Source organism: Capra hircus, chromosome 6, assembly GCF_001704415.2.
Source record: "Capra hircus breed San Clemente chromosome 6, ASM170441v1, whole genome shotgun sequence".
Lineage (NCBI taxonomy): Eukaryota > Metazoa > Chordata > Mammalia > Artiodactyla > Bovidae > Capra > Capra hircus.
Window position 1 is genome coordinate 237,671 of NC_030813.1, and position 11,298 is coordinate 248,968.

The 11,298-nt window shown below is 35.5% G+C and overlaps 1 pseudogene; it reads left to right on the plus strand.

The window, feature by feature from the left end:
• On the plus strand, positions 6,920–8,783 carry LOC102190212 (annotated as a pseudogene).

Sequence of the window (11,298 nt, forward strand, 5' to 3'; positions counted from 1 at the left end):
GGGGCCATCCTGAGCCACGGGGTGCCCAGGAGGGCGAGTGTGTGCACCGGGGTCATTTGAGTCAAGCACTGGGGATTCTTGCACGCAGGCAGCACCATCTGCCCTGAGACTGTCTCTGAGGCCATCAGTCATGGGCAAGGACCAGGACTGGAAAAACCATAGCCTTGACTAGATGGACCTTTGTTGGCAAAGTAATATCTCTGCTCTTTAATAAGCTGTTTAGGTTGGTCATAACTTTCCTTCCAAGGAGTAAGTGTCTTTTAATTTTATGGCTGCAATCACCACCTGCAGTGATTTGGAGCCCAGAAAAACAAAGTCAGCCACTGCTTCCACTGTTTCCCCATTTATTTGCCATGAAGTGCTGGGACCAGATTCCATGATCTTCGTTTTCTGAATGTTGAGCTTTAAGACAACTTTTTCACTCTCCTCTTTCACTTTCATCAAGAGGCTCTTTAGTTCTTCTTCACTTTCTGCCATAAGGGTGGTGTCATCTGCATATCAAAAGTTATTGATATTTCTCCCAGCAATCTTGATTCCAGCTTGTGCTTCCTCCAGCCCAGAGTTTGTCATGATGTATTCTGCATAGAAATTAAATAAGCAGGGTGACAATATACAGCCTTGACATACTGCTTTTCCTATTTGGAACCAGTCTGTTGTTCCATGTCCAGTTCTAACTGTTGTTTCTTGGCCTGCATACATATTTCTATTCACATCTCCTTCAGAATTTTCCACACTTTATTGTGATCCACACAGTCAAAGGCTTTGGAATAGTCAGGAAAGCAGAAATAGATTTTTTTTTTCTGGAACTCTCTTGCTTTCATGATGATCCAGCAGATGTTGGCAGTTTGATCTCTGGTTCCTCTGCCTTTTCTAAAACCAGCTTGAACATCTGGAACTGCATGGTTCATGTATTGTTGAAGCCTGGCTTGGAGAATTTTAAATATTACTTTACTAGCATGTGAGAGATTGTGCAAACCTTTAGAGGCATAAATATTTAAACTGTCATGCTAATTTTAAGAAATTTCCATAAAGCTTCAGCTAAGCCTGTTTGTGTCTTAATATTAGGGTTTGTGATATATTTCATACATGCATTTTGGAGGATTAAAAAATGCCTGTTTTTCCTTTGCAATTTGCTTCTGTAAATTCAGGTTGCAAAAAGGGAGTTAAATGTTTGTGGTGTGAAGGAATAAACGAATGGAATTGGCATTGTGGAGAAACAAAACAAACAAAAAAAGCCACTGAGCCATCATCTAGGAAGTGCAGAGTTAACAGTACTTAGGTCAAAATATCCATTCTTATTCATATTAAGGGGCTTCCCTTGTGGATCAATTTGTAAAGAATCCTCCTGCAATGTGCGAGACCTGGGTTTGATACCTGGGTCAGGAAGATCCCCTGGAGAAGGGAAAGGCACCCACTCCAGCATTCTGGCCTGGAGAATTCTATGGACTGTAGAGTCCATGGGGTTGCAAAGAGTCAGACACAGCTGAGTGACTTTTACTCACTCATTCATATTAAATAAAATAGTGAACATGAACTACCCAATAATCTCTCAATAAATTATTTTACTATTATTAATTTGCTAAATAGTTTGGTCTTAGCAGTATTGTATCAAGTCTGATACTATAAACTGCAATTTTCTTAAGTTTTAAATGCCTGAAAAAGTATATACTTATGCGTTTGTTTCAGAGGGAGACTAATCAAACTTTAGTGTGTGAGGATGAGACTGAATAAACAACCTATAAATAATCAGTTTCAAGGGGAAAAAACAAACAAACAAAAAAACTGAAGAGGAAACAGGATACATGTTTTGCTGTATATTGAGTACTTCCTTCCTCTAATTTTTCCTTTTTTTTAGAAAAAGACTGTTTATGCTTTTCTCTTTTATTTTCTCATCTTCCATTCCCAAACGATCTATTCTGGCAAAATTGGTCCCTTGAAACAAGTAATTTTGTACCAGTTATGATATTGAAGGTCATCAATTGTATTTGTTTATCTACTCTGCACAGCTAGGATCTTGATAATGGTCCATAGTTAGAATGTAAAATTCCTGTAATTGGTTCTCTGCCCTACTTCAGCTCAGATTTTCCTGAAAGCCAGCCTAGTACTATTACATGCTATATCAGTTTTCTTCCTAATCTTCAGAAAGCTGGAAGAACAGAGCAGTTAGGTTTTCCTGAACTGTTTTGCCTGTAGCCTTTTTAGGACCCCTGGGAAAAAATGCCTGAATCAAGATAAATTATGGAAAGTCCTCCTCCCATTGGAAGCAAGGACATTGTCAAGGACAGTGACTCAGCAACATTTGACTTGGGTCTGTTTAGAAGATGCCTTTGGGGATATAATCAGTTAGAGCTCTCAAGGACCTGTTAATTTATGGTTGTTAGTTTCATTTATATTCTGTTCTTTTGAACCAAAATTTCTTCAGGCATAAGCATGCAATGAATAGGGCCTAAATACCTGTGTTAGCTTTTGAAGGGATTTAAACATACTTTTTGTTTATTTTTAGTGAATTAGTACTGAGATGTTCAATTGGCATTTGAACTTCCTAGCCTGCTTTCCTGGGGGCATAAAGATGTACACAGTAGTTCTAACAGTTCATTTCCCTTACAAGCCTGTAGAGTTTTTGAGATGTATTGAAATTTCCAAAATATTTGCAGAGAATTAATTTGGATGTGTCTGAATTATTAGTTTATAATTTATTTATGAAATGTAATTAATCACAGTTTATTGCAGTTTTTGATCCTAGGGATGGATTGACAAAGTAGGCATCTGCAGTAAAATTCTTGATCAAACTGAAACAAACCTGATAGCCACTCAGAACTTTTGCAGTTTATTACTCATAGCACCTGGATTTTGGAAAGTGTCCAAGTGTTAGTCATTCAGTCTTGTCTGACTCTTTGTGAACTCAAGGACTATAGCCTGCCAGACTCCTCTGTCTATTGAATTCTCCAGGCAAGAATACTGAAATGGGTTTTCATCCCTTCTCCAAGGTATCTTTCTGACCTAGGGATCAAACCCGGGTCTCCCACATTGCAGGCGGATTCTTTACGACCTGAGCCTCATCAAACATGTGCTAGGCTAATTATATCTTCTTTCTATTTATTCTATATAATTTCATTCTAAAGCCTATAACTTCTTTTGCAGTATATGATAATTTACTATAAAATGATTTATCATGCCTTAATTTTAATGGTGCATTACATGTAAACAAGGTTCTTACTAAAATAATACATAGTTAAAACATTTTCTAATAATTGGCAGTGAATATCATTGTGCACTATTTTTATGTTTATATGCATTCCTTCATATTACCATTAAGACATATACTAGATTGTGCTTCAATATCTACAGTCATGAAAATTTCAAAATCCAGCATCTCACAGTAGTCTAGTCTGACCTGAATTAACTAAGGTAAGTTTATACCATGCTACATTTTGATACATTAAAGAAAAATTTGAGTATGCAGTGGAAGTTTTAATTTTAAGAACTTCTTCAGTTCAGTTTACTTCAGTCGCTCAGTCGTGTCTGACTCTTTGCAACCCCATGAATCGCAGCATGCCAAGCCTCCCTGTCTATCACCAAATCCCGGAGTTCACTCAAACTCATGTCCATCGAGTCGGTGATGCCAGCCAGCCATCTTATCCTCTGACATCCCCTTTTCCTCCTGCCCCCAATCCCTCCCAGCATCAGAGTCTTTTCCAATGAGTCAAATCTTTGCATGAGGTGGCCAAAGTACTGGAGTTTCAGCTTTAGCATTATTCCTTCCAAAGAAATCCCAGGGCTAATCTCCTTCAGTATGGACTGGTTGGATCTCCTCGCAGTCCAAGGGATTCCCAAGAGTCTTCTCCTAAACCACAGTTCAAAAGCATCAATACTTCAGCGCTCAGCTTTCTTTATACTCCAACTCTCACATCCATACATGAACACTGGAAAAACCATAGCCTTGACTAGATGAAACTTTGTTGGCAAAGTAATGTCTCTGCTTTTGAATATGCTATCTAGGTCGGTTATAACTTTCCTTCCAAGCAGTGTCTTTTAATTTCATGGCTGCAGTCATCATCTGCAGTGATTTTGGAGCCCCCGAAAATAAAGTCTGACACTGTTTCCACTGTTTCTCCATCTATTTCCCAATTCTTACCCTTATGCTAATAACGTAACAGAAAGGGCACTAGAATTTTTATTCAGTACTACCTAAGAGTAAAGTAAATTGATGACAATATTTTATAGTGCAAAAGATTAGGTTAGTGAATAGAATTAAATATTCCTTATGAGAAACAATCTTATTAAACTAGCTTAAATGTTTTCACTAACATAGAGCTAAATTAAAGTTTGCCTCATCATAGTTATCATTTGCATGTTGTGATTTTTTTCATTTTTGTCTTTATTTTTCCATTCGACTTTGCATAAATGTACATGACAATTCTGTGTTTCTAAACCAATCAGACAAAGAGGAAAGACTATAAAAGGAAAATCTGTTTTAAATATCACATTGTCCCTGGTTTATTTCAAATCACCTCATGCACTCCTCATTAGAAATCTGAATTCTGGCATGATATCATAGGTATAAGATGAATAAGATGAGGTTTAAAAAGAGTAAGCAGTTAGCTCAAGGGTGACACTGGTCAGTTTTTGTGTTTGTTTGTTTATAGCCATTCCTTAACATTACTGCCTCTTTCCCTGTCACCACTGCTGTGTGTATTCAGAGATTGCCGAATACTCTTTATTTCATCCATTTTGACAAATTTCTACTTGGGAGTTTTCCTTAATATCTCTGTGGTCAGAACAGAGAATTGACAATAATTCTCCTCATCTGAGCTTTCCCTTTCCCTTTTCCCCTCAATTAATAGTAAGATCAGATTAGTTAGTTAGTTAATCACTCAGTAGAGTCTAACTCTGAGACTTCATGGACTACAGCACGCCAGGCCTCCCTGTCCATCACCAGCTCCTGGAGCTTACTTAAACTCCTGTCCATAGAGTCAGTGATGACATCCAACCATCTCATTCTCTGTTGTCCCCTTCTCCTCCTGCCTTCAGTCTTTCCCAGCATCAGGGTTTTTTTCCAAGGAGTCAGCTCTTCACATGAGGTGGCCAAAGTATTGGAATCTCAGCTTCAATATCAGTCCTTCCAATGAATATTCAGTACTGATTTCCTTTAGGATGGACTGGTTGGATTGCCTTGCAATCCAAGGGACTCTCAAGAGTCTTCTCCAGTATCACAGTTCAGAAGCATCAATTCTTTGGTGCTCAGCCTTCTTGACGGGTCAACTCTCACACCCATGCATGACTACTGGAAAAATTTCCAGTAAATAAAAAAAAAATGTGTATGGAATACATGTTTGCATTAACTATCCCATTCTCTTTACACATGTAAATATTCAGAAAACAAATTGGTGTCTAATAACTCATCACCATGCATTTTTTTTCTACTCAGATAAGAATTCAAGAGTGCTTTCACTGTTTTCCTGCATTTCTCTCAGCTCTCAAGCATGACATGAAGCCCCGGATGAGGAATAATCAGAACATTTGTCTCTGAACATTCATAGTGGTTGTTCCTTCAGGAATGGCTTCCCCTTAGCTACCTTTGTTCTCCTATTTGTTCCTTATGTAATTATATTATTCTCCAACACTGAGAAGTTAGTTAGATTTTGTTTTGTTGTTGTTGTTGTTGTTTGTTTGTTTTAAATTTGAGAGTTGATTTTTATTTCTATCTTTTTATTTGGCCACATCAGATCTTATTTTTGTCAGTGTAAACTTTGCTGCAGCATTCAGGATCTTTTCATTGAGGCACACAAGTATCTCTCACTATGGTATGCAGGTTCAGTAGCAGCTGTGGGAAGCCTTAGTTGCTATCCCACATAAAAATTTTCAATTATCATTAGTTAAGTTTAACTGGAAGACATTCTGTGGTTGATAATTATCCTTAAAGTAGGAACAAACTGAAAATGTCTCCTTTGAAAATTTAGACTTTTGAATAGTTTAAAATAGAGTTGATGTTCCACATTACAGATATTTTAAATATCTACCTGTTAATTCTATGGCATGTATAAGAGTTTCCAAGACTGTAAAACACATAGGTATTGATTTTGACAGTTACTATGTTATAGCCACGCTTTCTGGGAAACAAGCTCACTCAGAAGGACAATGTAGATAGTGGAGTGCAGTTTATTACACCAGAGAGCCCAGGGCAGAGTCTCCTCTTGGCCAAGGACTCTGGCCAGCATTAGTGAAAATCTTTTATACCCCATGTGTACATATCCGAACCCACCACCTCAATTTCCTTGGGACTTACATTAAACAAAGGAAGGGTAAATACAATCACAATAACCCCATTATTCAAATGTTATCAAGTGTTAGATGTTCAAACAGTTAATAATTAATAAGCCTGAGGTTACACTCCAACAGATACAGAAAGAATTTATGACCTGTCCGGAGGCAAGGGTGATTAGAGTATGTTTTCTCTTAGGCAATGAGTAACCTGGATGTGATCTTCAAGATTCCCCTGTCCAGAGAGGGTCTTATCCTTCTATTGTAGTTTCCATAGGTACTAAGCAGAGTCCAGAGTTCATTGGCGAGGTGGCCGAGATTGATCAGCAAGAACAGGCCTAAGATGGGGTCTAGGCCTATGAATTCCTTCTTCAAGTAGAGTTGATGGTTTCAATATATCCTTGCTATGAAAGAATTCTTTGTAGACATCTGGGGCACAGATTTGTTTGTAACATCAGATGCAGACTAAGGTAGGTGTACTAGCTTTTGCAAACCTACTTAGGACAGCTGATTCATCATCAATGGGTGAGACACTCATGGTGCATTGTCTCTAGCCTTTATTTTGCTCAGTTTAATGTCTTTAACATTTGTGTTAGTTACATAACATGTACAACTATGAATTAATTAATTTATTAATATCAATGCCTCAAATACCACCATGTGTATCCGACCACAAAGTTTGTCTAAAGTTGTCTTCTGTATTATCTCTTTTTATTTACACCAGTTTTTTAGATTGTAAATAAAACATAACCAATTTCTAGCGAAAGTCATGGCACATGCTAAATTCAAATATATGTGGACAGTTTATTTCATCTATGTTTTAATGATTGCCATCACAAACTTCAATGACAGTAATATTTTTAATTGCTTTTCACTTGAATTATAAATAGGATAAATTGATTTCTTATTTTTTTCACAATATCCATCATTAAATGCATTCTTTCTTTTGCTGAGTAGTGCTCAAATATTCTTTACTTTCTAATATTATAACAATCACTGGTTTAGCATGATTCATTTGCAACATTTTCTCATATAAGCCATAAACAGCACACTCTGTAAGAATTTTCCAGTTTAGGTTGGGATGCTTAAATACATTTGCATTTCCTGATGAGTCAGTCCCAGATAATTCAGAAAATTTGGACAAATATATTAGAAAAAGGAAGGTCAATTTTATGTATTTGATATATATATTTTTAAAATATGTGGAAAAGCACTTTTTTACTTTGGTCAATTAAAAATCTTTGTTAGCTAGATAATATAATTGATAGTCAAATATGTTTCGATTTTCAAAATATTATTTAAATGTTTAAAATCATTACTGAAAAGATAAAATTCAGTAAAATAATTATTTCAATTACAAAAATTGTCCACAGTAGATTTATAAAATAAAAAGCAATTAAAAATAAAGCAGCTTAATTCAATAAGTTGAGAATAATATTACATTCACGACAAACTAGTTTTTAGTAAAGTTTATGATTTTGTGTTCATATTGTTAATTTTCACCAAATTTATGTTTTGTTTGTTCTGATTTTTTTTCAGATACCTAATTCATTTGTATATAATATATAACAAACTCACATATATAGAAAACCAGAGAAACATCTCCGAATTCATCCTCTTGGGACTTTCTTATGACCAGAATATATAAACATTTTGCTTTGTGCTCTTTTTATTCTGCTATGTTATCCTGTTGGTAGGGAATCTTCTGATCCTTGTGTCCATTTTAGGCAATCCTCTTTTTAAACAACCAACGTAGTATTTCTTCAGTCACTTATCATTCATAGACATTTGCTATACCTCTAGGATTATAACCAAACTAATTGGTGATCTACTAGGGGGGACAAAAAACATTTCTTATGATAATTGCATGTTACAGATTTTTACAATGCATTTTTCTGGCAGTATTGAGGTCTTCATTCTTACTGCCATGGCTTTTGATTGCTGCATTGCCATTTGTAAACCTCTCCACTATATGATAATCATGGACAGGATAAAATGTAATCTTCTAGTCTTGGCTACTTGGCCTGGTGGGGCTGTCCATTTTTTTCCTCAATTATCAATGATAATCTAGTTGCCTTTTGTGGTTCTAATGAAAATGATCACTACTTTTGTGATATCTTTCCTATGTTTAAAATTGCTTGTGCTGATACCTACATCACTGGTGTCCTTCTGGTTGCCAATTCAGGAATGGTTTCCTTATTTAATTTTATTTTCTTATTAGTTCCTTATGTCATCATATTATTCACCTTAAGAAATTACTCAGCTGAGGGAAGAGGCAAAGCCTTCTCTACTTGTGGGTCTCATATTACAGTAGTCATCTTATTTTTTGGACCTTCAAACTTTGGTTACCTTAGACCTTAGACCTCTTACCTTACACTGAGGATAAGGTATTTGCACTATTTTACACTATCATTGCCCCTATGTTCAATCCTTTAATCTATACACTGAGAAATACTGAGATGAAAAATGCTATGAGGAAAATTTGGTGTCAAAGGTTATTTTCAAAGAAAGCACACGATTAATGTGAAGAAGCTTGTATGTAAGCAATTTTTATAAAAGAAAAGGGATTTCATAGATTTTATATTCTATAATCATTTGAATGGAATTATTGAGAACAGAAGTTTAGAAACTTAAAATCAAAACCAGTACTAAATTTGTGCATACCAAAATAGCTGGAAGTTTGATCAGTTTTTGCAGTTTTATGGTGGTTTAGACATAGTTACCTGCAAGGGAAAAAAAAAAAAAAAACTGGTTCAAAACAAATAAGACAATTCTATATTGATCCTTGAATATTAAGATTAAAATATTTTAAATTATGCTTATTTTAAAAACTCTGGGCTTATGGACCAGACCATATGATGGCTCATATTATATGGCAGTAGAAAAGTTGAAATATGAGATAAAATTATATCCATAGATTTGTGAAAAAATATTCACATGCATATCTTTTATTAGCATTCAGAAATCAGTAATATAACAAAAGATCAGTACAGCAGACTCTGTTTTAACTTGCTTCCAAATGGTCACTTGACTTCACATTAAAAAATAATAAAATCTAGTAAAGACAAACTAAGAATCAGTAATTCAGGAAGATTAAAACCACAATTAATATTTTCCACCTATAGATCAGAATATAAAGCATTTCCCATAAAATTACAGAAATGATTAATTAAAAAAATTGTAGGTGTTAACAAACCCTTAATTGTCTAAAATGATAAGTAATTGGCTCATGATTGGATTGGTGCTCAAAGATCTTTCATACTACAATGAGGGGGGAAAAGCTAGCAAAAGACAAATAATACCCAATTAAAATCAATAAAAGAAACAAATGAGTGCATTTTTTGTAGTACATGGATATTAATAGCAACTTTATTGTTAATTTTCAAATCTTGTAGGTAACTAGGATGACCTTCTGTAGATGGACAGATAAACTGTGGTACTTCTAGACAATTGAATACTATTCATCACTACAATAAACTTAAATGCATTCAATTCAGTTGCTCAGTCATGTCAGACTGTTTGTGACCCCATGAACTACAGCATGCCAGGCTTCCCTGTCCATCAACAACTCCCAGAGTTTACCCAAACTCATGTCCATTGAGTCGGTGATGCCATCCAACTATCTCATCCTCTATCGTCCCCTTTTCCACCTGCCCTCAATCTTTCCCAGCATCAGGGTCTTTTCCAATGAGTCAGCTTTTCACATCAGGTGGCCAAAATATTCGAGTTACAGCCTCAACATCAGTCCTTCCAATGAACACCCAGGACTGATTTCCTTTAGGATGGACTAGTTAGATCTCCCTGCAGTCCAAGGGACTCTCAAGAGTCTTCTCCAACACCACAGTTCAAAAACATCAATTCTTTGGCGGTCACCTTTCTTTATAGTCCGACTCTCACATCCATACATGACTACGGGAAAAATAATAGCCTTGACTAGACAGACCTTTGTTGGCAAAGTAATGTCTCTGCTTTTTAATATGCTGTCTAGGTTGGTCATAACCTTTCCTTCCAAGGAGTAAGCCTCTTTTAATTTCATTCCTGCAGCCACCATCTGCATTGATTTTTGAGCCCAAGAAAATAAAGTCTCTCACTGTTTCCTGATCTATTTGCCATGATGGGACCAGATGCCATGATCTACATTTTTTGCCAACTTCACTCTTCTCTTTCACCTTCATTAGGAAATTCTTTAGTTTCTCTTTGCTTCCTGCCATAAGGGTGGTGTCATCTGCATATCTGAGGTTACTGATATTTCTCCCAGCATTCTTGATTCCAGCTTGTGCTTCATCCAGCCCAGCATTTTCCATGATATATTTTGTGTCTAGGCTAATGTCATGATGTATGTCAAAACCCATAAACTGTATAAAACCTATAATGAACGCTAACGTAAACTGTGAATTTTGTGTGATGAAGTTGTGTCAATGTGGATTCCTTTGAATGTAAAAATACACCCCTCCGGTGGGAGAGGTAGTCCTTGTGTGAGGATAGGGGTATATGGTTTTGCTAAATAGCCTTACAAACTAAAACTGCATTACAAAGTAAAATTCATTAGTTAAAAATATACATTATGTCAAATAGATACATCAACTTATCTTGAAACTAGAATGAAGAAGAGAATTCTGAGAAAGATTTTATAGATAAACCAGAAAAGAATTTTATGAAAGTCATTTGAGCATGCTTAATAGGATTTAAATAACGATCTTAAAAAAAAAAAAAGAACGGCAAATACCATTAGAGAGAAAACACTAACAGGTTTTTATGAAAAGGAAAATAGAGTATTGAAAATACTTTAGAATGTATAAATGCAGGAAAACTAAAAATAAAACTACCATACGATTCAGCAATTATCCATATATATAAATATATACATATGCATATATACACATATATATGCATATGTATATGGAAAACACTGACAGATTTTATTTTCTTGGGCTCCAAAATCACTGCAATGGTGACTGCAGCCATGAAATTAAAGGATACTTGCCATATATATATATATATATATATATATATATATATATAAGAAATCACACACAC